This window comes from Podarcis gaigeae (genome assembly GCF_964106915.1).
Source record: "Podarcis gaigeae genome assembly, chromosome: 1".
Classification (NCBI taxonomy): domain Eukaryota; kingdom Metazoa; phylum Chordata; class Lepidosauria; order Squamata; family Lacertidae; genus Podarcis; species Podarcis gaigeae.
The window spans coordinates 38,118,365-38,124,494 of NC_139678.1; the positions used below are offsets into that span (position 1 = coordinate 38,118,365).

The 6,130-nt window shown below is 42.6% G+C and overlaps 1 long non-coding RNA gene across 1 annotated transcript; it reads right to left on the minus strand.

The window, feature by feature from the left end:
* Nucleotides 1–1,293: 1,293 nt before the first annotated feature.
* On the minus strand, nucleotides 1,294–4,803 carry LOC310838779. The gene is made up of 3 exons (XR_014561164.1): nucleotides 4,352–4,803; nucleotides 2,271–2,373; nucleotides 1,294–1,525 (listed from the first exon to the last, which is right to left on the minus strand). It is a non-coding gene; the product is annotated as an uncharacterized lncRNA (long non-coding RNA).
* Nucleotides 4,804–6,130: the final 1,327 nt, after the last annotated feature.

Below are 6,130 nucleotides of genomic sequence, written 5' to 3' on the forward strand. Positions count from 1 at the left end.
TGCAGATGCTCATCGGGAACAAACTGAGGCTTTTGCTGCCGCCGCTGCAGCATTTGGTGGGTTGCACCTGTAGGTGACCTCATCATGCACAGCCATTGCCTTCTCCTCTACGCGGAAATGAAATCCAATAAAACTTAAGTCAGATATTTTCATATTTCAGTTAGTTCAGACAAAAGGTATGTGTTTCCCTTGGAAAAGCAAAACCAAAGAGGCTGACATATTTTAAACAGCTTCAGTAGCTCTGAAGATTTCTTCTCACAGTCCACGTTTCGTTGTTTACCAAGAAGTGAGCCCAGAAGGCACAACTCCCCTTAGAATAATAGAATTGTAGGGTTGGAAGGGACCCTGACAATCATCTAGTCCAACCCTCTGCAATGCAGGAATATGCAGTGTTCCATATGGGATCGTATGGGAGCACCCTAATTAACCCTCAATTTAAACTCAGTGAGAACATGGGATCGTATGGGAGCACCCTAATTAACCCTCAATTTAAACTCAGTGAGAACAGTGAGAACGGTGTTGCTAAGGCCATACAGGGCTGTAGTTCAGTGGGAGAGCAATTGCATTCCATGCAGATGGTCCCACATTGTGTCCCTATCTCCAGGTACGGATGGGAATGTCACCTGCCTGGAACTCTAGAGAGCCACCTCCAGTTAGTGGAGAAAATACTGACACCCAGTGATTTGACTTGGTATGTAGCAGCTTCCTTTGCCCTGTATGGGAAGTGACACTGCTACAATCCAGTATAGGGGGTTATATAATATTGGGGACTTGCTTGTTTGTCTCAAATCTGTTCTGCCACTTAAATCTTGCTGTCACTTATCTCCTCCTCTCAACCTTTCTGAGACAAACGGCTGCCCTTCTATAGGCCAGAGCACTGGATTGCCTTTGGGAGTTTAATACCTGTAATGCAGGTCATTGGCCTGTGATCTGCCTTAACCTCTCTTGGATGTGTGCAGCCTTAACTCTGTGCTTCCCAAGTGCCTCAGAACGGTGTTCTTGCAGCCACAAATATTCCTCTGCCCTGCTCTCTCACCTTTCTGGTATGTACTTTAGATATTGCCAAAGATGGATAGGATGCTTGTCTTTTCAAGCAATTGTCGTTGTCATAATTTCACAGCACTTTTCAAAGTGTTTACAATTCTCAGCCTCATCTGTGAATGGATGATCCAGAGAAGGTATACCTTGAAATCCTGGTGACCAATAAAAATGTGGAAGGAAGGAAGGAAGGAAGGAAGGAAGGAAGGAAGGAAGGAAGGGAAAGTGCTCACACCCCAAATCACACCTTGTATATTATGGAATTATCTTTTTATTGATGTTGATCAGATCTTCAGATTGCAGAATGCTACTGCCTACAGTATATTTTATGATGAACATGTCTATCCATGTTTTTCTGCGGTCATTTTTTCTCTGAGTCAAACCATTACATTTATCCTGTTTTAAATGCTCTGAATATTTTCTCCATCCTACAGCAGTATTATTCATTCTTCTTTCTCCTTCCTGTCAGAATTGTGCTTTTGTGGACCTGATAAGTGAAGGGGGAGGAATATGCAGCTTAATTTTCAGTTAGATGCTTGCAATCCAAAGTCTCATTAATGGTCCTTTCCTTGGTAAAAAATTTTTTTTAATGAATTCTGTTCTAACAGTTAGCATGTTGTTCCCTCGTCTCTTTGCCTGCCCGGTATTCTTCACCTCTGCTGCCTTTTCTTTCACTAATGGTATTATCTCACACTGTAGAATGTGCTGAAACAAACAGCCTTGTCCTTCACTGTTTTATTCCCTTCAATCCATCATCTGTAATGTAATGTTCCACACACTTAGTTTTTTGACTCTCCTTAATCTATTGCTTTAAATGGTAAACACTTACTTTTGGAACAGCTCTCCCATCATATATCTGCTTTGATCACACCGTATACCTAACCAATGTGTCACACAGAGATGACCAGACAGGTTTAGGGAAAATAAAGGAACTACTCTGAGCTGAGGCCCAAACATAAAACTTTTACAAGGTCAGGATATACAGTATCCTTATGCCTCTTCCTCACCGACACGCATAGCCTTCCTCTCATTTTGAGATTTAGCACCTTTGGCAACCTCATTAGGATATTCTGATGACTTGAAACCACATGGGCTTTGGGACTTCATAGGGCACAGATAGGGAACAATATATTCTGGATGGCAATGTCTCAGCAAAGTCCCAGAACATGTGTTAGCTGAAATATATTGGCAGTACATCTTTGCACAGCATACATAATTAAATAAGAGCTCACCTCTCCACATAAAATCTTGGGGGCTACTACCTCTTCGTCCTAAAAATCCACATTGAAATGGATATTTTGTGACGCATTCGTAATTTAGAATTGTGCTTCTGTCCTGGTAGGATACAAAATTTGCAGGTTAGAAACAGAGGAATTGACAAGATATTCAAAAGTCCAGAATCCCAAACCTATCGATCTGTGATAAGTGACTGAGGCTGAGAAGCATATAAAGCATATTTAAAGCACATCCTGCCCACAAAGAATCCTGAGAACTGTACTTTTCTTAAGGGTGCTGGGAATTGTAGCTCTGTGAGGGGGATACTACTTATCCCTTGAATCTTGGGGGGGGGGGGAGATGTGCTCCAAAGTTCTCTAAATGTATGGCATGTACATGGGTTTTGCGGTATGTACCAGTGGGTTGCTTACTGCAGCTACAACAGCCTCCTTACATTTACATTATTTGTAGTGTATTTCCATGCCTGATTCCAGTTGTGATCTACCTAATAAGAGGAAAATTGAGGCCAAATATATGTATTTATTTGCTTGCATTTCCCACTGACATGTGGGTGGCTGCTGTGAGAACAGGATGCTAGACCAGATGGGCCATTGGCCTGATTCACAGGCTCTTCTTATTTTCTTATTTATTCAATCACACTTATATGCCCATCTTTCCATTCTCCTCCGATAATCTTATTCTCACAATAACTCTCTTCCTCTTTCAACAAGCCTTTTTAAGAGGAGAAACCTCCTCCAGTCTACATCTGTACTGGAATTCCTGTTAAGCTGTTTTTGGTATTTTACTATATGTTGATTCCAACCATCTCGTCCTCTGTCGTCCCCTTCTCTTTGTGCCCTCCATCTTTCCCAACATCAGGGTCTTTTCCAGGGAGTCTTCTCTTTCCATGAGGTGGCCAAAGTATTGGAGCCTCAGCTTCCAGATCTGTCCTTCCAGTGAGCACTCAGGGCTGATTTCCTTCAAGAATGGATAGGTTTGATCTTCTTGCAGTCCATGGGACTCTCAAGAGTCTCCTCCAGCATCATATTTCAAAAGCATCAATTCTTCAGCGATCAGCCTTCTTTATGGTCCAGCTCTCACTTCCATACATCACTACTGGGAAAACCATAGCTTTAACTATACGGATGGTTGGACAGTGTTCTCGAAGCCACTAACATGACTTTGACCAAACTGCAGGAGGCAGTGGAAGACAGGAGTGCTCTGGTCTATGGGGTCATGAAGAGTCAGACATGACTAAACAACAACAACAACAAAATTTGTTGTTTACCACCCTGGGCTCATTTGGGAGGAAGGGTAGGATATAAAATTAAATTATAAATAAAATAAACCCTGTGAGGAGTTTAAGCTGGTCTGAGGTCTCCTAATGAACTTCATGACTGAGTGCCTCAGTGTTTCCCATTCTCAGTGTACGCTATAACCAGATCAGCTCACCTGTTCTCCTCAGGCCTGCAAGGGGAAGGTACAAAATCACACCCATTTGCCCTAGATCATATGCAAATGTTCCCTTTTTCTAAGATACCTTATCTTTGATGTTGACATTATCAGTTGAAGAATTGTTGAAATACCCCCCCACCCTCACACAATTAAAAAAAACAACACCCTCAGTAGCATAAGAAAGGAAATCTCTACATTTGTTCACATTTGAGCTGGTTATTGATTGATACCAAGGCTCCTGAACACTTGAAATTAAATTAAGAAATTGCTGATCTGAATGCTATTTTTCTAATGGCAGCACTGTTTTAAGAAAGCCTTTTTGACAGAGTTCCACATCGCAGCAGTCCAATTACAATGTCTAAGGTCCAATAATAAATAATTGGCTACAAAACTGCCTCGGAATAATTAAAGACAAAATCCCCAATCCAGCAAGGGTAATTCATGCAAGACTTGGTGGGGTGATCCCAGCTGGGCCGGTTTCCCTTGGAAATGTTAACTTAAATCCTACAAGGGATTTCAGAATTGCTGCTTACCCACATGGGGCAGATGCAGGGCAGCAATGAGGATGGGGCAGCAGAGATGCACTAGTGAGAGGAGCAGATTTGTGGTAGGTGCCCAGCTGATGGAACCATGTGGTCCTTACCTTGCCACTGCTCCATCCTGATCCCATCCACATAAGCAGCAGGAGCTGTCAGGAGGGCAGCTGCTCCTATGCTACTTAGTGGTTTCAGTCATCCACCCACTCAATCCTCATGCATTGTGTCATAACAGGAAAAAACCGTTATAAAGTGTAGCCACCAAATCTAGTTGGGGTTTCAAAGCACATGCCCTTTAGCTAGATTGGGGGGGCACATGTGCAGCTAGGCAGTTCAGACATGTCTCTCCTCTGTCATGCAGCAGCTGAGATGGTAGACAAGGAGTCCTTTTTAAAGAACGCTTTAGCAGAGTTACAATGCTCTTCAGGAAGAGGAGAAAGGGGAATTTAATGCAGTTCCCCATCCTTTCCCAATCAGCTCCTCAGTGAAAATTGAGCTTCTTCCTTTTTTAAACATTCTGTGTGCAATCCTAACTGCTTCATGCCTGATCAATTGAGTCACAGTGTGAGTGAGTGGATAAAACACATTCACAAAGATATGTGCACATAATACTTCTGTAGAAATGGTGTACACAGTGGAACAGGGGTGGACAACCTAGCAACTGTGGGCACCACTGTTTCTGTGAAAGATTTCACTGGTACCCCTAGGCAGTGCCCCATACTCTCTCTCATACACACACACACACACACACACACACACACGAGTCTCTAGCCCTCAGGAGGAAACTTATGTGATAAAAAGTGCAGGTGCCTTCTAAACATTTCTGTGAGAAGATTGTCAGGGTTGGCTGTCTCTCTAATTTTATGTCATGCAACACCCCTCCATAGCACCTATTTTGTTACTGCCACCTCCAGTACTCTCTCAAAATTTGAAACATGTCCAATGGTCAAAAAAAACTGGTAACTATAGTCCCAGAATATAAGGGCCTCAATAGTTTTATATAAAAAGGGGGCAGACAACAGGAAGCCTGAGAAGCCAGTGTTCAAGTTATAGGGGAAGATGTTGGGGCCTTTATGAAATCCACTAGTTGGAGCCTGTATGAAATCCTAACCCTCTGCTAACTTTCCTTGACATAGATCTTGGCCTTGACATTCTCAGTAGTATCACTTGGCTCTACCTCTTGGTCAATGGTCTTGCTAGTGTGGGTCTTCACAAAGATCTACACCCCAGTTCTCAGACAAAGGACCAAGTTCTCAGACAATGGATAGACTCCTTATGGAGTCTGAGTTATGGCACAGCAGTTCTGGGAAGTTTCTCTTTGGAGAAGAAAAGGCAAAGTTTCCACTGAGAATGGTCAAGTCCTTGGATGTGCCTAACATAGCTGTTTTGGATTGTAACCAATGTTAATAACAATAACACAGAATACAATCAGGGAAGAAGGCTGCTGGAAATAGAAATAATTTAATGAAGTAAAGAGATTCTTTCCCCTACCCAAATCCCGCTGTCTGTGACATTTAACTGCATACCGATCCAGATAATTAAATGAAACAACCTTTCCCGACGAGAAGGCTAATTTTATTAATGAAAGCACATTTTATTTAGAGGAATCCGAAGGACTCTGAGGATCCCCCATTGGTTTGGAAACATCAGTCCTATAGGAAGCAAGTGCAAATTGAACAAAGTGATTCCACATCTCATCACTCTCTTGAAATTGTTTTGAAATGTAATGAGGGCTACTCTAAAGATGACAAGGGCAGACAGTTCCCTTCCTGAAATCCACCATGGGCTTGATACGCAGCACTCAAGATGTGACATATGCCTTTGATAGCTTTTCGCAGAAGCCACTGTGCATCACTGGAGCCGCTTTAAAGATCTTGCAAGGGGAG